Source organism: Leopardus geoffroyi, chromosome E2 (assembly GCF_018350155.1).
Source record: "Leopardus geoffroyi isolate Oge1 chromosome E2, O.geoffroyi_Oge1_pat1.0, whole genome shotgun sequence".
NCBI lineage: Eukaryota > Metazoa > Chordata > Mammalia > Carnivora > Felidae > Leopardus > Leopardus geoffroyi.
The window spans coordinates 44,046,573-44,069,324 of record NC_059335.1 but is presented as its reverse complement, the minus strand read 5'-3'; the positions used below and the strand labels follow the sequence as shown (position 1 = coordinate 44,069,324).

Below are 22,752 nucleotides of genomic sequence, written 5' to 3'. Positions count from 1 at the left end.
CCTCTCTCTCTGCCCCTCCCCCGTTCATGCTCTGTCTCTCTCTGTCCCAAAAATAAATAAACGTTGAAAAAAAAAATTTAAACATAATAATAAGAGAATATTATGAGCAATCAAATGCCAATAAAATAGGCAATCTGGAAGAAATGGACAAATTCCTAGAAACATATAAACTACCAAAACTGAAACAGGAAGAAATAGAAAATTTGAACAGACCCATAACCAGTAAAGAAATCGAATTCGTAATCAAAAATCTCCCAAAAAACAAGAGTCCAGGGCCGAATGGCTTTCCAGGGGAATTCTTCCTAACATTTAAAGAAGAGTTAACTCCTCTTCTTGAAGCTATTGCAAAAAATAGAAATGGAAGGAAAACTTCCAAATTCTTTCTATGAAGCCAGCATTACCTTGATTCCAAACTAGACAAAGACCCCAATAAAAAGGAGAACTACAGATCAATTTCCCTGATGAACATGGATGTAAAAATCCTCAACACGATACTAGTCAACTGGATCCAACAATATAAAGGAATTATTCACCACAACCAAGTGGGATTTATACCTGGGGTGCAGGGCTGGTTCAATATCCGCAAAACAATTAACGTGATTCCTCACATTGATAAAAGAAAGGACAAGAACCATATGGTCCTTTCAATAGATGCAGAGAAAGCATTTGACAAAATACTGTATCGTTTCTTGATAAAAACCTTCAAGGGGTGCCTGGGTGGCTCAGTCGGTTAAGCGTCCGACTTCAGCTCAGGTCATGATCTCACGGTCTGTGGGTTCGAGCCCCACATCGGGCTCTGGGCTGATGGCTCAGAGCCTGGAGCCTGCTTCCAATTCTGTGTCTCCTTCTCTCTCTGCCCCTCCCCCATTCATGCTCTGTCTCTCTCTGTCTCAAAAATTAAAAAAAAAAAAAAAAGTTAAAAAAGAAAAAAAAATTTACAAAAAAAAAAAAAAAAAAACCTTCAAGAAAGTAGGGATAGAAGGAGCATACCTCGAGATCATAAAAGCCATCTATGAACGACCCAACGCTAATATCATTCTCAATGGGGAAAAACTGAGAGCTTTCCCCCTAAGGTCAGGAACATGACAGGGATGTCCACTCTTGCCACTGTTATTCAACATAGTATTGGAAGTCTTAGCCTCAGCAATCAGACAACACAAAGGAATAAAAGGCATCCAAATCAGCCAGGAGGAAGTCAAACTTTTGCTCTTCACAGATGACACGATACTCTATGTGGAAAACCCAAAAGATTCCACTAAAAAACTGCTAGAACTGATCCACAAATTGAGCAAAGTCACAGGATATAAAATCAATGCACAGAAATTGGATGCATTCCTATACACCAATAATGAAGCAACAGAAAGAGAAATCAAGGAGTCGATTCCAATTACAATTGCACCAAAACCCATAAAATACCCAGGAATAAATCTAAACAAAGAGGTGAAAAATCTATACACTGAATACCATAGAAAGCTTATGAAAGAAATTGAAGAAGACACACACATAAAAAAAGGAAAAATATTCCATGCTCCTGGATAGGAGGAACAAATACTGTTAAAATGTCAATACTACCCAAAGCAATATACATATTCAATGGAATCCCTATCAAAATAACACCAGCATTCTTCACAGAGCTAGAACAAACACTCCTAAAATTTGTATGGACCAGAAAAGATCCCTAATAGCCAAAGCAATCCTGAAAAAGAAAACCAAAGCTGGAGGCATCACAATCCCAGACTTCAAGCTGTATTACAAAGCTGTAATCATCAAGACAGTATGGTACTGGCACAAAAACACTCAGATCAATGGAACAGAATAGAGAACCCAGAAATGGACCCACAAACATATGGCCAACTAATCTGTGACAAAGCAGAAAAGAATATCCAATGGAATAAAGACAGTCTCTTCAGCAAATGGTGCTGGGAAAACTGGACAGAGACATGCAGAAGAATGAACCTGGACCACTTTCTTACACCATACACAAAAATAAACTCAAAATGGATGAAAGACCTAAACGTAAGACAGGCAGCCATTAAAATCCTAGAGGAGAAAGCAGGCAAAAACCTCTTTGACCTTGGCCACAGCAACTTCTTACTCAATACGTCTCTGGAGGCAAGGGAAATAAAAGCAAAAATTGAACTGTTGGGACCTCATCACAATAACAAGCTTCTGCACAGCAGAATGGCAACTGACAGAATGGGAGAAGATATTTGCAAATGACATATCAGATAAGGGTTAGTATCCAAAATCTATAAAGAACTTATCAAACGCAACATCTGAAAAACAAATAATCCAGTGAAGAAAGGGGAAAAAGACATGAATAGACACTTCTCCAAAGAAGACATCCAGATGGCCAACAGACACATGAAAAAATGCTCAACAACATTCATCATCAGGGAAATACAAATCACAACCACAATGAGATACCACCTCACACCTGTCAGAATGGCTAACATCAACAACTCAGGCAACAATAGATGTTGGCGAAGATGCAAAGAAAGAGGATTTCTTTTGCACTGCTGGTGGGAATGCAAACTGGTGCAGCCACTCTGGAAACAGTATGAAGGCTCTTCAAAAAATTAAAAATAGAACTACCCTACGACCTAGCAATTGCACTACTAGGTATTTATCCAAGGGATGCAGGTGTGCTGTTTCTAAAGGGGACACGCACGTGTTTATAGCAGCGCTATCAACAATAGCCAAAGTATGGAAACAGCCCAAATGTCCATCGATGGATGAATGGACAAAGAAGATGTGGTATATATATACAATGGAGTATTACTCGACAATCAAAAAGAATGAAATCTTGCCATTTGCAACTACGTCGATGGGACTGGAGGGTATTATGCTAAGTGAAATTAGTCAGAGAAAGACAAAAATCATATGACTTCACTCATATGAGGACTTTAAGAGGCAAAACAGATGAACACAAGGGAAGGGAAGCAAACATAATATAAAAACAGGGAGGGGGACAAAACATAAGAGACTTTTAAATACAGAGAATGAACAGAGGGTTGCTGGAGGGGTTGTAAGAGGGGGGATGGGCTAAATGGGTAATTCCTTAAGGGGCATCAAGGAATCTACTCCCGAAATCATTGTTGCATTATATGCTAACTAACTTGGATGTACATTTAAAAATTAATTAATGAATTAATTAAAAGTTCCTATCACCTAAAAAAAAAAAAAAAAAAAAAAGATAGCACATGTAGTATTTCATCTCCTAAAGTCAGATATTTAGGAGTGATTTTTTTTTTTTTCCCCCAGCTACCAAACACTTTTCTCCTTGTCTTTCACCAATTACTGCTTCAGGACAAATTCCTAGGAAATTTTCTGAGTCAAAGTGTGTGCAGGTATTTAAGGCTTTTGTCAGACTGGCCTTCAGAAAGGTTTAGAACTAGTTTCACTTCTGAGCTGGAAAAAGAAGGCCCCATCCTCTCCAGCATCATTTCCAGTTTGGCCTAGAAGTGCTATTTGTTGTCTTACCCTGATTTGCAGTCTAAGCTCTTCCTAATGGTACTCAGCTTCAGCATCTGTTCAACACCATCATCCCTGTGGGTGGCCCTGGGCTGGAAATCAACCTCCCTGAACCCGGAAGTCTCAGTTGTAGTCTCCGAGATTTCTAAATTGAGATGATATAAGTAAAAACCCAACTCAAGGCCCAATTCTTATTATTTGAAACATAAGATTTCAGAAACGGGGATGGCATTTCGGAAGAGCCTTGTAGGTAACTGTGGTGCAGAAGTGGAAACTGAGGCCGAGGAAGGGGGAAGTCTTCCCAATAAGAAAAAGTCAGAAACATCTGCTAGAAAAATGGGTAAAGAACATGAACAGACAATATAGAGAGGTAACCTAAATGGATGCTAATATACAAAGAAATGTCCCCACCCATTAGCCGTTAGGGAAATCCAGGCCAAAACAAGGAGGGGATACAAATTCAGACTGGCAAACATCAGAACGTTGGAAAACACCAAGTGTCAGGAGGGTGTGGAGGAAATGGGGCTCTTTTGCACAACTGCTGAGTGTAGACTAATATCCTGAAATCCAGCAGTTCCAGGCCTGGGCAAATATCCCAGGGATCTTCCCACGCAACCAAGGATGTTCACTGCAGCTGTTCATGGTAGCTGTGGGAGTAGGAGATAAACAAATGCCCCTCATTGGGAATAGATATGGGATCTATTGGCAAATAGATCTAATATTGGCAAATATTGGCAAAGTATGGGATATTTTGGAATTATGGAATTATTGTGCAGCAGTTCAAAACAATGAAACAGACCAGAGGTCAATACACAAAGGCCTCTGGACCAAATTTGACTTGTTGCCTGTTTTTGTGTAGCTTGGCTCATGAGCGGAGAATGATGATTACATTTTTTAGTGGTGGGGGAAAAAAAATCAAAAGAATATTTTGTGACACATAAAAATTGTATGAAATTCAAATTTCAGCATCCATGAAGTTTTATTAGAAATACAGCCATACTCATTCATTTATATATTGTCTGTGGCTGCTTTTGCACTACATCAGCAGACTTGAGTTGCTGCAACAGAGACCATATGGCCTGCAAAGCCTAGAATATTTACAGGTAGCTCTTGACAGTAAAACTTTACTGACTTCTAAACTAGACAAACACAAAGAAACCTGAATGAATCCACAAATGTTATAGCTAAATTTAAAAAGTAAGTATCAGGCCACCCGGCTGGCTCAGTTGGTAGAGAGTCTGACTCCTGATCACAGGGTGGTGAGTTCAAGCCCCACGTTGGGCATAGAGCTTGCTTAAAAAAATAAAAGGTGAAAGAGAACAACGACAATAAAGTATTGGTTTATCCATTCCTGTGTAACAAATTATCAAAAATCCTAATGACTTAAAACAAGATAAACATTTATTATCCTACATAGTTCCTATGGGTCAGGAATTTGGGAATGGCTTGACTGAGTGGTTTTGGCTTGGGATCTATCATGAGAATACAGTTAAGATGTCGCTGGGGCTGATGTCATCTGAAGGCTTGACTAGGGTTTGAGCATCATTCAAGATGGTTCACTTACATGGCTGGAAAATTGGTGCTAACTGTTGGCAGGAGGTCTCATTTCCTCTTAGACCTCTCCATAGGTCTGCTTCAGCATCTTCACACCGTGACAGCTGGCTTCCCTTAAGGTTGGTGACCCAAGAGACGGCAGGGAGGATGTTGCAATGTCTTTTATCACCGAGTCTTGGAAATCACACACTGTTACTCTTGCAATATTCTCTTTTGAGTAAGGTCAGCTCTGTTCAATGCAAGAAGGGACTGCTCAAAGATGTGAATACCAGGAGATTTACTGGGAACCATCTTGGAGGCTGGCTACCACAGTAAGAAATAGAACGTGATCTATAGCCAGATACTTTTTAATTAAAAAACTAAATTCATATTTGCAGGAAACAACACTATATATTTGACAAAGCTACATACAAATTAAAAGATATTTATTAGGGGTTCCTGGGTGGCTCCATCATTGAGCGTCTGACTCTTGATTTCAGCTCAGGTCATGATGTCACAGTTTGTGGGATCAAGCTCCATGTAGGGCTCTGTGTTGACAGCACGGAGCCTGCTTGGGATTTTCTCTCTCCCTCACTCTGTGCCCCTCCCCTGCTCACCTGTGTGCATGCACGCCCACTCTCTCAAAATAAATAAATAATTAAAACATTAAAATATATTTAATTATATATCTCACGAATTGTGAGATCACGACCTGAGCTGAAGTCAGACGCTTAACCAACTGAGCTACCCAGGCACCCCAAAAATATTTTTAAAAAGATATTTATTGAACAGAGTGGGGAAGGAGGGTAATGGAAGTGGAAGATAGGGATAAAAAAAAAAAAAAAAAAGAATGAGTGAGTGAATTAATAAAATCAGAGAGGAGTCTTACACAATTAATTCAACTCTCTTTACTCAAGTTCCCCCCCCCTTGAAAAAAGAGAAAGAGAGATTGAAAAAACAGTTTCCTTGTCCAAGATCACAACCAAGATCACAAGAACCCAGCCTCCCTAACCAAGTCTGTCTCTCTCTGCCACACTCTCCTTCAATTCAGGGTTGACCTGCAGAGACTTCAGAGAGCTCTGGTTCCTGGCTAAGTAGGGAAGATTTTTGCCTGCGGGGAGGGGTGTGGGGACCAGCAGAACTAGCCTGGGAAGAAAAGGCTTAGTTATTACCCAAATAGTGGTGCTGGTGGATTGCTCACCCTTCCTGCCAGGGTTCTGCCTTCTCTGGAGACAAAGGACTCTCACAGCCCAGAGCCCTGTGAACACCCCCAGGTCCAGCCTATTAGTAGTGGGAGAATTGAAACTTTCATTTCTTTAAAAATATATCCTGGGGCTCTAGGCCTTGTGACTTCTTTTATTTATTTCTTTTTATCTTCATAAGCTCACCAGGTAAGAACTGTTATTTCAAGAAGTGAGTTGAGGGGCGCCTGGGTGGCGCAGTCGGTTAAGCGTCCGACTTCAGCCAGGTCACGATCTCGCGGTCCGTGAGTTCGAGCCCCGCGTCGGGCTCTGGGCTGATGGCTCAGAGCCTGGAGCCTGTTTCCAATTCTGTGTCTCCCTCTCTCTCTGCCCTTCCCCCGTTCATGCTGTGTCTCTCTCTGTCCCAAAAATAAATAAACATTGAAAAAAAAAATTTAAAAAAAAAAGAAGTGAGTTGAATAGATCATTTCTGTTTTACCTCCCTGTGAAGTCACTCACTCGTCATCTCAGCAAATCCTTATTGAGCATCTACTGTGTGCCAGTACTGGGGATACAGCAATAGACAAAGCTGGCAAAGCCCCTGTCTTCATGAGGGGTGGGAGTAATAGGAACAGACATTTGACAGCAAACAAATAAAAAAAAAGTAAAGATAAAGTAAAAGAGGTGAAGGAAAGGAAAATTATTGTGTTATCAGGGAAGACTTGTATTTGAACTGAGATCTGAAGGTGAGAAAGAGCCTGCTCACTGGAATGAAGAGCAATTTACAGCAGGTGTAAAAGCCCTGAGGTGGAATTCAATGTGCTGGGTTTGTGGAGATTAGGGAGGCAGGCAAGGCCCAGATCAGACAGGCCCTCGTAGCCATTTGTCAAAAGAGTTTGGAATTTATTCTGGGCATCAGATGGAACTCACTCCACCATCATTAGTTACATGATCTCAGACAAGTTACTTCACTCCTCTAAGCCTCAGCTTACCTTTCTATAAAGTAGAGTTAATAATTATGTCATTGTAGTAGACAGCCTCTAAAGTCCCCCTACAACAGCTGTGTGTCCTGGTGTTCACACCCCATGAATGTGGGCTGATTTGCTTCTAACCAGTATAGTATGGCAGAAGTGATGGTGTAATCATCTCCTCTTCCTGCTGGAAAAAATCACCACAAACATAGCAGCTTAAAACAGCACAAATCTCCTACCTTGAAGTTCTGGGGGTCAGACATCTACGTGGGTCTTACTGGGCTAAAATCAAGTTGTTGGAAGTTCCCAGGGAGAATCCACGTCCTTGCCTTTTCCAGCTTGTAGAAGATGCCTGAATTCTTCAGCTCATGGCCCCTTTCTCCATCTTCACAGGGTATCACTCCAACCTCTGCTCCCATTGTCACCTCTCCTTTTTTGTCACCACTGTCCTGCCTCCCTCTTTCCCATATAAGAACCCCGTGATTACATTGGGACCCATGTGGCCAATGCAGGATAATCTCCCCCACTTTAACTAAATCCTTAACTTTATCTGTTACCTTGCCATGTAAGGTAACAAATTCACAGGTTCTAGGGATTAGGACTTGGACATCTTTGGGGACCATTATTTTGTCTGCCACAGATGGTAGGTCAATTTTGTGATTAGGTAATAAAAGACTGTATCTTTTGTCTCAAGTGCTTTTGTCCCCTACCTCCTTTCCCTTTTTCTTTCTTTCTCCTCCCTTCCTCATTTCCACTCTCTCTCCCTTCCCCCTTTCTTTCTTTCGCTCATCACTTTGGGGGGAGCCAGCTGCCATGACGTGAGGCAGCCTTGTGGAAAGGTCCGTGTGGCTAGGAACTGAAACTCCCAGCCAACAGCCAGTGAGGAATGAGGTTTGCCAACAACCATGTTTGTAAGCTTGGAAGTGGGTTCTACGGCCCCAGCCAAGCTTTGTGATTGCTATAGCTCTGGCCAACACTTGACTGCAGTCTCATGGGGAACTTGAACTTAAACCACCCAGCTAAGCAGCTCCTAGATTCATGACCCTCAGAAACCATGTGAGAGAGTCGTGATCTCATGGTTGTGAGTTCAAGCCTCACGCTGAACTCCATATTGGGCGTGGAGCCTACTTTAAAAATACATACACACACACACATACATACATAAATATACAAACTAAAGTGCCTGGTGGCTCAGTCAGTCAAGTATCACTTTAAAAAAAAAATTTAATGTTTATTTAATTTTGAGAGAGAGAGAGAGACAGAACATTAGTGGGGGATGGGCAGAGAGAGAGGGAGACACAGTATCTGAAGCAGGCTCCAGCCTCTGAGCTACCAGCACAGAGCCTGACATGGGGCTCGAACTCACAAACCACGAGATCATGACCTAAGCCAAAGTTGGACGCTTAACCAAATGAGCCACCCAGGCACTCCCTAAGTGTATGACTCTTGATCTCAGCTCAGGTCTTGATCTCAGGGTCATGAGTTCAAGCCCTGCATTGGGCTCCTACTTAAAGAAAGGAAGAAATGGAAGGAAGGAAGGAAGGAAGGAAGGAAGGAAGGAAGGAAGGAAGGAAGGAAGGAAGGAAGAAACGAAGGAGCAAGGAAGGAACCATGTGAAAGAATGTTTGTGGTTTAAGCTGCTAAATTTTGGGGTGATTTGTAATGCAGTAATGGATAACAAATACATTCATTCATTGATTCAGCATATATGTATTAAGTACTATACTACGCACCAAGTTGTTTGAGGTGCTGGGAACATAACAGTGAATAAAGCAGAGAAAAATCCCTGCTCTTATGGAGTTTACATACTATCAAGGGGAGATGGACAGCAAACATGGCCAGTTATGTGATCTGTCAGAAGGTGACCATTGCTAGGAGGAAAAAGCAGAGCAGGGTAAGGGAGATAGGCTAGTCAAAGAAAGCTTTGCTGAAAAGGTGCTGTTTGAGCAAAGACTTGAAGGAAGTGAGGGAGGAAACCATGCTCTTCATGGGGAAGAGTATTCCAGGTGGAGGGAAGAACAGGTACAAAGGTCTCGTGGCAGGACAATGCCAAACTCTTAAGAAAAGCAGTATGGAGACCAGTATGATTGAAATGAAGAGTACAGAGGGCAGAGTGGTGGCAGATGATGAGAGAAATGAAGTGGGGATCAAAGTAGATAGTGCATGTTAAGCTTTTTGAACCTAGTAGTTGCTCAATAAATTAAAGCCTTTGTTTTCTTTAAGAAGCTACATTTTATTTTATTTTTGAAAGTAGTCTCTGCATCCAATGTGGGGCTCACACTCACAACCCTGAGATCAAGAGTCACATGCTCTATTGACTGAGCCAGCCAGGTGCCGTGCTACACTTTTTTTTTTTTTTTAATTTGTGAAATAATCTAAGGAGATCACAAAAAAGGAAAGATAATAACATAATGAACACCCATTTAACCATGACCTACTCTAATAAATAAAACCCAAGAGCTACTACTGAAGCCTCCAACATACCTTCCCATATCCCAATCCTCTACCCCAAATATCACTCACTGAATACAGCATTATCATTCATATACATGGCTTTATATTTTTACTATATGTGTGTATCCATAAAGAATCTCCAGCACTGTTTTTCAGGAAATAAATAAATAAATCTGATAAGGGATGAATATCCAGAATACATAGAGAACTCCTAAAACTCAACAACAACAAAAAACCAAACAGCCTCAAAATGGACAAAGGACTTGAATAGGCATTTCTCTGAAGAAGATAGGTGAATGGCCAATAAGTACATGAAAAGATGTTCAACATCACTAATCATTATTAGTGAAATGCAAATCAAAACCAAAAAGATACCACTTCACACCCATTAGGATAGCTATTATTAAAAAACAAAAAAAGGGGTGCCTGGGTGGCCTGGTGGGTTAAGCTTCTGCCTTTGGCTCAGTTCATAATTTCATGGTTCATGAGTTTGAGCCCCTTCAGCTCAGGTCACGATCTCATGGTTTGTGAGTTCAAACCCCACAGCACAGAGACCGCTTCAGTTCCTCTGTCCCCCTCTCTCTGCCCCTCCCCAACTCGTGTACTCGCGTGCTCTCTCTCACACTGTCTCTCTCTCTCTTAAAAATAAACAAACTTAAATAAAAACAGCAAACACGTATTGATGAGGATATGGAGAATTTGGAACTCTTGTGTACTGTTGGTGGGAATGTAAAATGGCATATAGGCTCTGTGAAAACAGCATAAAGTTTCCTCAAAAAAATTAAAAAATAGGGGTGCCTTGATGACTCAGTCGGTTAAGCGTCCAACTCTTGACATCAGCTCAGGTCATGACCTCACAGTTGGTGAGTTCAAGCTCTGCTGAACTCTGTGCTGACAGCACAGAGCCTGCTTGGGATTCTGTCTCTCTCCCTTTCTGCCCCTCCCCTGTTTGCTTTCTATCTCTCTCTCAAAATAAATAAAAATAAATAAACTCTAAAAAAATAAAAAAATAGAATTTCCATATGACCCAGCAATTCTACTTTTGGGGATATACCCCAAATAAGTGAAAATAGTCCCAAAAAGATATTTGCACACCTATGTTCAAAGCAGCATATTTACAATAGCTAAAACATGGAAGCAACTCAAGTGTCCATCGACCAATGAATGGATTACTGAAATGCAGTATATACAGCCCCTGTATTATTATTTGGTCTTAAAAATGAAGGAGATTCTGCAATATGCTACAACATGGATGAACTGGAGAGCATCGTGCTAATAATGTGAAATAAGCCAGTCACAAAAACCAAATAGAGAGTAATTCCACTTATGTGAGGTGTTTAGAGTAGTCAAAATTTAAAGAAAGTATAATGGTAATTGCCAGGGGCTGGAGAGAGGGGAGAACAGAGAATTGTTTCTAAATAGGTATTGAGTTTCAGATTTACAAGATGAAAAGAATTATGGGGATGGATGGTTGGTAATGGGTTGGATGGGGAGGGGATGGCTACATGACAATGGGGATATATTTAATACCATTGAACTACACACTTAAAAACTGTTAAGATGGCTAATTTTATGTTATTTGTATTTTAACACAATAAAGAGAGAAAAGCAAATCCCGTATATCATATATATTATATCCTCCCTATATATAAGGGTATCATTGGTATATCAATTGTATCACTCTATAATTTATTTTTTTCCACTCAACATGTTATTCCTGAGATTTATCCAGCATGATAAATCTTTTTCCATTCTTTTTGGCTGTATAATATTCCATTGCATGCATATATTATAATTTAATATATTAAAATGTTTTGAAATGATAGCCATGCCATTATCACACCAACAAATTCTCAGTGATTTTTAATATTATCTATACCCAGTCCATATTAAAATGTCTCCAATTATCTCAAGGATGTCTTTTTACAATTAGTTTATTCAAATCAGGATTCAGACAAGATCTATCCAATATATGTGGCCATATGTCTCTTCAATCTTTCATTCTAAAACAGCCTTTTCTTCTCCTCCCCACCCACACCATTACATAGATAGTTAGAGAAACTGGGACATCTGTTTCACATCCTGGATTTAGCTGTTTGTTTGGTTTTTTGCTTGTTTTTGTGTTTTAAAGTTTATTTATTTATTTATTTTGAGGGAGGGAGAGATAGCACACAAGTGAGGGAAGGGCACAGAGAGAGGGGGAGAGAGAGAGAATCTTAAGCAAGTTCCACACTGACAGCACAGAGCGTGACATGGGCTTGATCCCATGAACCGTGAGATCATGACCTGAGCTGAAATCTTGAGTTGGATGCTTAACTGACTGGACTACCCAGACAACCCCCCCCCCCCACCCTTTTTTTTTTAATGTTTATTTATTTTGAGAGAGAGAGAGCATGAGTGAGGGAGGAGCAGAGAGGGAGAGACAGAGAGAGCGAGAGATAATCCCAAGTAGTCTCTGTGCTGTCAGTGCACAGCTTGACTCAGGGGTCAAACTCATGAACTGTGAGATCATGACCAGAGCCTAAATCAAAAGTTGACCTGAAACTAAATCAAGAGTCAGACACTTATCTGACTGAGCTACCCAGGCATCCTAGCTGGTTGCTTCTGACAGTGTCTTGATCAGATTCAGTTTTGTTGGGGAGATAAAGGGAAGTACAGGAAACTCATGTAGCCCAGTGACCAAACCTCGTGTCACCAATATGCTACAAGTCTACAAGATGGGCTTCCTGATAATGATGTAATGGGAAATAGATAACAAGGGCTGTTATCTATTTTACCAAAAGTGATGTCATTTGGGGTGCCTGGGTGGCTCAGTTGGGTAAGCGTCTGACTCGGTTTCGGCTCAGGTCATGATCTCAGGGTTAGTGGGTTGGAGCCCTGCATCGGGCTCCACACTGCCACTGCTCTTAAGGGCCTGCTTGGAATTCTCTTTCTCGTCTCTCTCTCTGCCTCTCCCCTGCTCGAATGTTCTAAGTAAATAAACTTAAAAAAAAAAAAAAAGTGTACCTGAATCTAATTATGAAGAATAAATACGACAAATTCAGATTGTGGAATCTTCTACAACTTGTTTGGATTCTTCAAAACTGTCATGAAAAGAAAAAATGAGATGAACATTGATCAGATCTTGGATCACAAACAAAACAAAACTACAGCTATACAGGACATAACTGGACAAATTGCGGAAATTTAAATGTATATAAATGTGGAGTTTCTTAGATGTGATAACGGCATTGTAGCTCTATGGGAGAATGTCCTTGTTGTTAGGAGACACAGGCTTAAGTATTTAGGGGTAAAATGTCAGAATGTCTGCAAGTAACTGTCAAATGATTTAGCCAAAAATAAAATATATGTGTGTATATAAATAACCTGGTAAGGTGTACTGACAATTGATGAATACAGATGAAAAGTATAAGGATATTTATTCATTGCAGTTTTTAAAACATTGCTATTGGTTTGAATTTTTCTTAAAGAAAAAGTTGTGGGAAGAAAAAAAAAACCCTCCTTTGCTCTCACAACTGCTGGGCACCCTCTGCATTATTACCACAGGGGCGCCTTGGATTTGCGAGTCTTCACCATAGCTGACATTGACGCCAATCTCCCTTATTGCCGAGCGCTCCCCCGCACCCCCCCCCCCCCCCCCGCGCCAACCCACTCCCGTTGCAGGAGCCACGGTTAGAAGCCCCAAGAGCCCGGATCCTATCACTTCCAGGCTGCTAAATTCCAAACACTGGAGGAGGAAGAAAAGAAGAGGAAGGCCCTGCCTGTTCCCTGGCACCCTCTGCGGTCCGGCACCGCCCCCTGGTGGCCGCCAGCATGCGCGCGGCGTGGGTGCTGGGAGATGGGCACTTCCGGGGAAAGATTCCGCCAACCCCCCAGACTAGCGCCCTCGCAACCCCAACCTGTTCACCCTGGGACTGCACATTTTAAAGAACACCACCTACGTGCCCAGCGTGGTGCAAAGTGCTTAACAGATGTTATCTCACTTAAGTCTCACATCATCGGTGAGTATGACAGGCCCCATTTTAAGGACAAAGTGAGGTGCAGAGAGGGGAGGGGAAGTGCACAAAGACTGCAAGGCTAATGTCACATTTTTTCTTTCTCTTTCTTTTCTTTCTTTGTTTCTTTCTTTCTTTTTCTAAATTTGCTTTTGAGAGAGAGTGTGAGTGAGCGAGGGGCAGAGAAAGGGAGAATGCAAAGCCCAAAGCAGGACTCAAGACCTGAGCCAAGTCACATGCTTAAACGACTGAACCACCCAGGCTCCCCTAGTATCACATTTTCTAATTCAGGTCCAATGCCCATTACACTATGTGCCCATTACAGCCCAGTTGATTCCAATGATGGTGATGTGATGATAATTACCACAAAATAATAGCAAGATAACCTACAGCGCTATGAGCCATGCACTGTGGGACATAAACACATTTAGTCTACAATAGCCCTAGGGGGTAGGTTCTATCAATATGCCCCTTTTACAGTTGAGGAAATTGAGGTACAGAGAGTATTAAGACATTTGTCCCAGGGCACCTGGGTGGCTCAGTCAGTTAAGTGTCCAACTCTTGATTTGGGCACAAGTCATGATCTCATGGTTTGTGAGATGGAGCCTCCCATCAGGCTCTATGCTGACAGCGGGGAGCCTGCTTGGGATTCTCTCTCTTCCTCTCTCTCTCTCAAAATAAATACATTTTTTAACTTAAAAAAAAAAAAAGAAAAGAAAGAAATTCATCCCAGGTAACTCAGAGAGTCAAGAGTACTGTGAAGGCATCAGGAGACATGGAATTGTCCAATGGCTCTGTTCATAAATCTTTACTGCACACCTACTAGGTGCAGGCCCCTGAGCTGAGGCCTGAGTGCAGCACAGAGGAGGACTAAACAATGCTAGCACAATGAAGCATGAGAAACCGCAGAGCAAGTCTATACACCAGAAATGTATCACTGAAAATGAGATCCTCAATGAGGAAAATGGTTTAGGATCAGCCAGAAATAAAAGTAAACACGAACAACTGACCACTTCTGGGGGAGAAGAGGATAGTTCAAGTAAATATAAACACTGTCACTGCAACATGCCAGCAGGGATAACACAATGGTAACACCTAATTTGAGGCTTGGCTGAGCATTTGCTTTGAAGAAAAGTAAAAGGCGCTGCCATTCTCCTGAGAAATTCGGAAAAGGAGTAGCATTTTAGACACGAATTAAAATTCCTACTCCTAATAAACAGAATCTAGCGATTCAATCTGACTTTCAGAGAAGGCCATTAGACCACCACCTACAACCAACTCCTCCTGCTTCAAGCCTGGGGCCTCTAGAATCCCCTCCCTGGTTCTAGGAAAGTCCACTGTTCTCTGGCCCAGCGGCCTACCCTCTCCCTCCCTCGGGTGCCTCCCAAGCTGGCTGCTGAGCACGTCTCCTTAGGAAGGTTCCAGACTTGGGGCCGCCGGTTCATTGCCAGAGATACACCCCTTCCTTACCCAGGTGAGACCCCAGGGCGAAGGGAGTGTCGCAGGAGGCCAGGTCTAGGGCCCACCGTGGGCTGCCGCTGGGACTGGAGCACTCTCAGGGCCAGCCCAGCGCTGCCCCTCTCTGCCCACACATTTTTCTCTTTTCTTGTAGACAATTTGTAAAAAAATGAAGAACATAAAGCTTTATCATTTTCATTAACCACCCCCCCCCCCACTTTATTAAGGTATGATGGGCATACTTTAGCTGTACATAATGTTTACAACATGTTGTTTGGGTACCATTTTTTTATTGAAGTATAATTAACATACAATGTTTTATCAGTTTCAGGTGTACAGCATAGTGATTCAGTGCTCACCAGGATTAGTGTAGTCACCATGCAACATTATTACAATATTACTGAATATATTCCTTATGCTGTACTTTCCATTTCCCTTAGCTTATAACTGGAAGTTTGTACCTCTTAATCCTCTTTATCTATTTTGCCCATTCCGCCCCCACCCACCTCCCCTTTGGCAACCACAGATTTGTTCTCTGCATTTAAGAGCGTGGAGTATCATTTTCATTCTTGCCATTCTTGTTACTATTTTGGTCTGTATCATCCAAGAAATGTTGTTTGGACATATTTGAGGAAGAGATAAGGCTGGAAAAATTGGCTAAGAGTTTGAATAAACTGGAGAAGAGTGTTTGAAAAACAAAACAAATACAGCTTCCCCTAAAAGTAGCTGTAGTTTTGATAACCTAGATTAGCAGGGCTCAAAGTGTGGTCCCTGGACCAGCAGTGTCGGCATCATCTGCAGACTTTTTAGATCTGCAAATGCTCTGGAAGAGATCTGCTGAATAAGAAAACAGCAGGCTGGAGCCCAGAAATCTGTTTCAACCAGTGCTCCAAGAGATTTTGATGCGTGTTCAAATTTGAAAACCACTCTACTACACAATAACCAAATCTCCTGTGAGTTCAGTCATATTTAAAAAATGAATTTAGGGGCCCCTGGGTGGCGCAGTTGGTTAAGCGTCCGACTTCAGCCAGGTCACGATCTCGCGGTCCGTGAGTTCGAGCCCCGCGTCGGGCTCTGGGCTGATGGCTCAGAGCCTGGAGCCTGTTTCCGATTCTGTGTCTCCCTCTCTCTCTGTTCCTCCCCCATTCATGCTCTGTCTCTCTCTGTCCCAAAAAGTAAATAAATGTTGAAAAAAAAAATTTAAAAAAAAATAAAAAATAAAAAATGAATTTATATTTCCCTAGCCATTAACAACAACTTCTATCTGAGACACTATGGAAAGAGGAGTCTGGAAAATGCCTGGTGTGGGGACAGAGTTTTCCCACCCGGAATTTCTCCTGGAGGTAACAAGTAGTATGAGTTACAGGCACCCAGATGGGTTGGGCAATGTCAAGGGTGTGGTTCCTTAATCCCCACCCCCCACAAAGTGTTTGTAATGAAACTGGAAAATAAAATGAAAGTGGAAAAGGACCAAAAATGTCCTTCCTGAGCCTGGCTAAAGGTAGGAGTGGATGGGCATGGAGGAAAGGGTTACTGTAGTTTGTGCAAGATCTCCCTTAACTGAACACCCTTGAGCTCCCAGGAGGGGTCCCCTGGGTGTTTTTTCGGCTCCCACCCCTCTGTCACTTGTCTTCCTCTCTTCATCCCTTTCAGGTCTCCTTTTGATCACCCTGGGGCCCATTTTCCCTGGCTCCATCTTTTTACTCTCCACCTTTTCCTGCACCCCACCACACACAAGCTCCTGGGTCTCCAGCTGCTGACTCTTCAGCAGAGAGAGCACAGAAGTCATCACCTCCTTTTGATCCCTACATAACCCTTCACGGACTTCAGGGGCACAGGGCAGAGGCGGTGCAGGTGAAGGAGGATGTGCAGAATCCTGCTAGGCCTGGAAGGAGCGGGGGACCCCTGTAGGGCCTGCAGGGGTTCATAAAGCTCCCCAATTTGGAAGCTGTTTTTGTCCCAAGGGAAGGCCACAAAGCCACTACCTTTTGGGGAGGCTCACCACTGCTGTTCTGCTGGGTCTTTGAGTCAGTGAAGTCACCCCCACCTCTGGCTGGATCCCTGAGCCAAGAAATGCCACTGACCTGGCAACCTTTGGGGAATGTCACACACTAAAAGGGGAGGCAAATAAGTACTCCTTTTCTCTCCCTGCCTTTGGCTGTTTCCTTGCTGGACTCCTGTGCCTTTGCCCCCCACTCTTATGGACACAGGGACTATTTCTGGGCAGAGGCGTGGTAGGTGAAAGCCACTCCTTTCCAGAAGCTGCAGAATTTCTTCCAGATCAAGTTGGGATAGTGAGGCAGGGTGTCTGTGGCTGTGGAATCCTGGGATTTCTCTAGGCCAGGGCTGGCATCCAGCCCATTACCCAGGTCACGAGTTCCGGTTCAAGCCTGGGTCTCAGATGAAACTTCATCTGTCCACTGACCCCCACAAATAAGAGTCAAATTGCCCATGGTGACTCCTCAGCTGGATTTGCTACATTTGTGGATATTCAGAAGGCTCTTGACATGTTTTTTTCTCACCTTATGAATTAATGAAATATTTTTATTTTGTTCTTTCCATTAGCTTGTTAGACACCTGTGAGGTTTTATTTTGTTTTGACCATTTTTTCAGTATTTACTCTTTAAAGGTAAAATGCCTTTTTCCTTTTGCTGTTTTTAATATTTTCTAGTCTTTTTCAACCGTTTTACAATTATGTGACTAGTACAGTCAACTGTGTGGGAGAGGAGGCACTGAGAATGCTGGGCTTGCCTCAGTGAACAACCCTTCTCTTTGGTATCTTGGATCCTCAGTTCCTGCTGCTTTGGGAGCTCTCTAATGCCTTCAAATATATATATATATATTTGTATTTTATCCATCTCTTCTAGCTATCTCTAGTAGACGTGTTAGTTTATGACACGCTATTCTGTTAATACTAGAAATGGAAGCATCACTGTCTTGGATTTTAATTCTGTGTTTATTTTTTTTAATGTTTATTTTTGAGAGGGAGAGAGAGAGAGAGAGAGCGTGTGCACAAGTGGGGGGGTGGTGCGGAGAGAGAGGGAGACAGATGACCCCAAGCAGGCTCTATGCTGACAGCAGAGAGTCCGATGTGGGGCTCGAACTCACAAACCCTGAGATCATGACCTGAGCCGAAGTCAGACGCTCAACTGACTGAGCCACCCAGGTGCCCCTAATTCTGTAATGTTTAAAGACATATAAATAATACTGTTGTTTTGTACACTTAATTATTTACTTTATTCACATATGATCACTTTCTTTGGGCTTGATTCTTTCTTATGTCTCTGACCATCCATCTGGGATTATCTTCCCTTTGTCTGAAATACAGCCTTTACAACTTCATTTAGGGTCTGTTCATGATGAAATTCCTGTTTTTAGCTGCATAAATAGGTCCCCATTCCTGAAAGATTTTTGCTATACACAGAGTTCTAATTAGTTCTAATTTCATATTTTCTTTTAAGTGAAGATTTCATTCCTCACTCAAGTGGCTTCCCTTAATGCTACTGGGAAGTCAGATGTTACATCTCTGAAGTTAATTGATCTTTTTGCCTAATTGTTTTAAGATTTTATGTACCTTTTATATTCTTTAACCATGATGTGTATAGTTGTGGACTTATTTTTATTTATACTCTTTTGAGTTTCATTTGGCTTCTTGAATCTGGAGCTTGGTAGGTCTTTCATCAGTTCTGGAAAACTCATAGCCATTAACTCCAAATATTTCTTATTTTCCTCTGGAATCTAATTAAACTTATGTTGGGCTTTCCTACCCAAAGGTTTCATGTGTTTTACTTTGTCTTGTCCCTTCTTCTTCTGTCTCTTCATCTCACCGTCTCTGCCCACCAGTTTCTGGACAATTTCTTCCTACCCCTATTCCAGTTGATTCTCTTTTATGTGTAATTTGCTGTTAAAAAAGTTGTTTCATTTTTTTTCCAAAGGTCAATCTTTTTAATTTTTTTTTTAACATTTATTTATTTTTGAGAGACAGAGACAGAGCATGAGCAGGGAAGGGGCAGAGAGAGAGGGAGACAGAATCCAAAGCAGGCTCCAAGCTGTCAGCACAGAGCCTGACGCGGGGCTCCAACTCACAAACCGCAAGTTCATGACCTGAGCCGAAGTCAGACGCTTAACCGACTGAGCAACCGAGGTGCCCCAAGATGTTTCATTTTTAATTAGCTATTTTTTAAAGTTCTTTGGTCACTTTTCCAAACCTACTACATGAATTTTTTAAGCTTTCTTGGTTTTGTAGGTATTTTCTAGTTTTTTTTTTTAATAACTCTTTAAAAATACTAAAAATTGCTATTTTATACTCTGATAAACAATTCCAGTATTTGGAGTTTTTGCGTATTTGTTGTGCGTTATTTCTGTATGTTCTCTTTCATGATGTCCTATATCCTTGTGTATCTGGTTATCTTTGAGAATGTGCTGGAAGTTACTAAGAAAAGGGCTGTGTGTGAATACTCTGATGTCTGACATGACAATACCTTTCTCTGAGGGTCATTTTCATTTGCTTCTGTCAACACGTGGACACAACACTGGTGTGGTAAATACTGAAGGTTGAGATTCCTTTACACGTCCAAGATACCCTGAATTTGGGAGACATGTCTGCGCCAGGGCCTTTTTATCTCAACATTTACTTGAGGGTACCTACATTTGGGGGTCCCTGTTCAAATGTGGGGTGATTATTCAGACTCCCAACTTTCAGTACTTTTATACTTGTACCCCTTATACTGCAAGTCCACCAATCTTACAGCTGGAATTGTCAGTTGTCTTTTTCCATTAGCAAATGCCTTCAGGCAAAAGCAGCTTGAGTGACGGATTTATGAAGTCAGTCTGTTTCATCTCCTGGAGTTTGATTCCTAATTCTTCACTCTTCTTGTTAGCTCTTTTGAATGCTGTCGTTTTTCAACATTTCAACCAGCTCAGGTTATTTTGTATGTTAGAGTTGGTCCTAATTACCTGGACTACCATTATTGGGAGTGTGGCCCTTCACTCAAGGCTTTATTATTCTCCCTCCAGCCTGCCTGCACAGGGCCGCTCCTATCCAGAGGTAGGGAGAAAGGAGAGCGGAAGAGGAGATGGTGTCTCTCTTTTTACAGCCTTGTTTCAGGGGAGCAGAAACTTACACTTCCTCAGGAAGAGCCACATTTTCTCAGAGAGATAGGATATGGTTACCTGGTTTCTCCACTTACCTACACAATCCCATTTGGTTGAACTTATCCCCATTTTGTCGGGTAGGACACATGATCGGAAATGGTCGTGCTATCAGGGCGAAGCGCGGGGAGAAGAGGGGCGGGGCCTGGCCTGGGGTTTTCTGGTCATGGGACTCCCGTGGCAGGTGGCGGCCACTGGAAGAGGGTAGCCTGGCCCCGGGAGCAGGACTCTGGGCACAGGTCGCGAACGTCCTTGCTCCTTTGCGCTCCGCGCACACAACGCGATGGCCACGCCGACGCAGACTGGAACTGGGTGTGCCGGTGTCAGCGGCGGATGACGTCAGACACGGTGGCATAAGTGCGCCGACGCCAAGGCTTTCGGGGAATGTAGTCTCCAGCCGCGCCACGCGTCTCGGCAGGCGGAGGCCCTCTTGGTGCGCGTACTCACCCCGCTTCCCACCTAGCGCCCGTAAAATGTGAGGGGACGCAAGTGGGCCTCCTTTGACCTCTTTAAAAGGGCACACTTAGCTCTTCCTATTACTAATTCGAAATTTGGTGGTACAAACCCTTCTAACCTGCCTTCTCACCGCCGCCACGCTGTCACATCCCCTTTTAAGATGCTTAACCTGAGGGAAAGCCAATTTGTGCTTACTAATGGATATTGAAACTTACAGTCTAGCCCTGTTTAAAACTCCAAACTCATACCTTACTCTCAGATGGCCGAATGCCCTGCCTGCTCCGCGCATGGGTGAGGGGAGAGTGAAGGAGAAAGAAGATGCCCGTTTGCCGCGTTAGGTCCTGTTTGGGGGCCGGTGGCCTGCCCTCATCGGGAGATGGGCACCTGTCTGGGCGCGGCATTCAACTTCGCCCCAGTCCCAAGTGTTCATTCACAGCGGGCGGTCTCTCATCTCTTTGGCCCCATGCAGTGCTTGCATTTTTTTTAAACCCCTTGCCAGATGGGTCATCCCTTAGCTTGGTGCGGCAGTCACTGGGTCACAGCCCTATGGCTCCTGCCATCCTATTTTCCTTCCCCTTCTGAGACCCCCAGGCACAGAGAAAAGGTTTGCTGCGGTTTTTGAGAACCGCCCCCAGCTTCTTGTTTGGTTAGCTCCCCATTCATTCTCAAGGGTCTTGGTTTCAATGGTCAATTTATATAGTCACCCTCTTCAGCGTCTAGTGAAATCCTGCCTTGGGATCTTTGGCAGCAAAGAAAACAGTTGGAGTGGCCTCATCCCTTGCTTCCTAGGCACAACATGAACTCAGACCCTTAGAGGGCTTCATGATCTGCTGGTAGGGGCTACTCCAGCAGCAGCCGCCCCTCCTTCAGAAATCTCGTTTCGCCCCTGCCTGTGTTTTGTTCCTCCCCACCCCCTCACCACCGCATATACACTCTTCAGAGGTAGGTACACGGCAAGCTCTCCCAAGAAGGGGGCCTGTGGTTTGCTGGAGATGGAGCCACCAAGCTCCAAGGATTTCTGACGTCCCCAATATCTCCAGTTATTCTCTTGGTGTCGGAGTCCCCCCCACCCCTCCCCATCCTATGGAAAGGGCAGAGGCCTTCACCCCAGGACTATAAGGCCCCTCTCCTCTGGATCTGAACCTTGTTATATGGTAACATGTCAGTGGAGGCCCAAGAGCAAGAGGTTGTGTGAATCTTAAACCTCCTAGAGTCTCCTGTGGGACAGGGTGTCCGAGCCTTGCGGTACCCTTTAGAATGCAGAAGAACACGAGATTTTGCCTTTGGGGTTTTATCAGCAACTCCCAGCCAACAGAAAAGTTCCTGTCAAAATCCTGTGATAACTCTTCTGAAAACAAGCACTAAAATTCAAGAGCAAATGTTAATTGCTAGTTTCTTAATGCATACAGTGTAACAAAAACCCCATTAATTATAATTAATACTTATCTGTTCATAGTGCAGTAAAATACCATGTATACTTCAGGTCCAAATTCTTGGTTCCTTTATCCGCTAAAATGTGTCCAAAAACTGTTCAAAGGAGTGTTTTTCCAAAATAACAAGGTTTTTACTGGAATGTATTATCAAAAATCAGTTTTCTCCTCCCACCAACTCCTGCAAATAATCACTTGGGTTCTGGATCTACAGGAAGTTCTCTGCTCCCTTGCCCTCCCCCCCCCCCCTTCTTTTTAACTGGTCCCTAAAGAGGCATTTACAGGGAGTGGAAATGACTTTGCTTGATCTTGACAGTGCCAAGAACCTTTTTTCATTGTTAGGGTTGGATCAGCTTTTCACCCTTGAGAAAAGGAATGTCTATTTTCCTTCTCTAAATCCTCCTAAATGTTTGATGTACAGGTCAAACAGGCTCATACCCTGAGGGGAACCAAGCTTTGCGGGAGGAGGGACCGGATAAAAGCAAGGAGGCAGACTTTAAAAGAGTTTGAGCATTCAGAGTTGCACATACGACATATGCAACATCCTTTAACACATGTTAGTATTTTGCCATGTTTGCTTTTAAAAAAGAGAAACGGGGGCGCCTGGGTGGCGCAGTCGGTTAAGCGTCCGACTTCAGCCAGGTCACGA

At 42.9% G+C, this 22,752-nt stretch overlaps 1 long non-coding RNA gene across 1 annotated transcript; it reads right to left on the bottom strand.

Moving 5' to 3' along the window:
* Positions 1-4,434: 4,434 nt before the first annotated feature.
* LOC123579356 lies at positions 4,435-22,319 on the bottom strand. Its single transcript, XR_006702725.1, has 3 exons — positions 20,256-22,319; positions 7,181-7,346; positions 4,435-5,257 (listed from the first exon to the last, which is right to left on the bottom strand). It is a non-coding gene; the product is annotated as an uncharacterized LOC123579356 (long non-coding RNA).
* Positions 22,320-22,752: the final 433 nt, after the last annotated feature.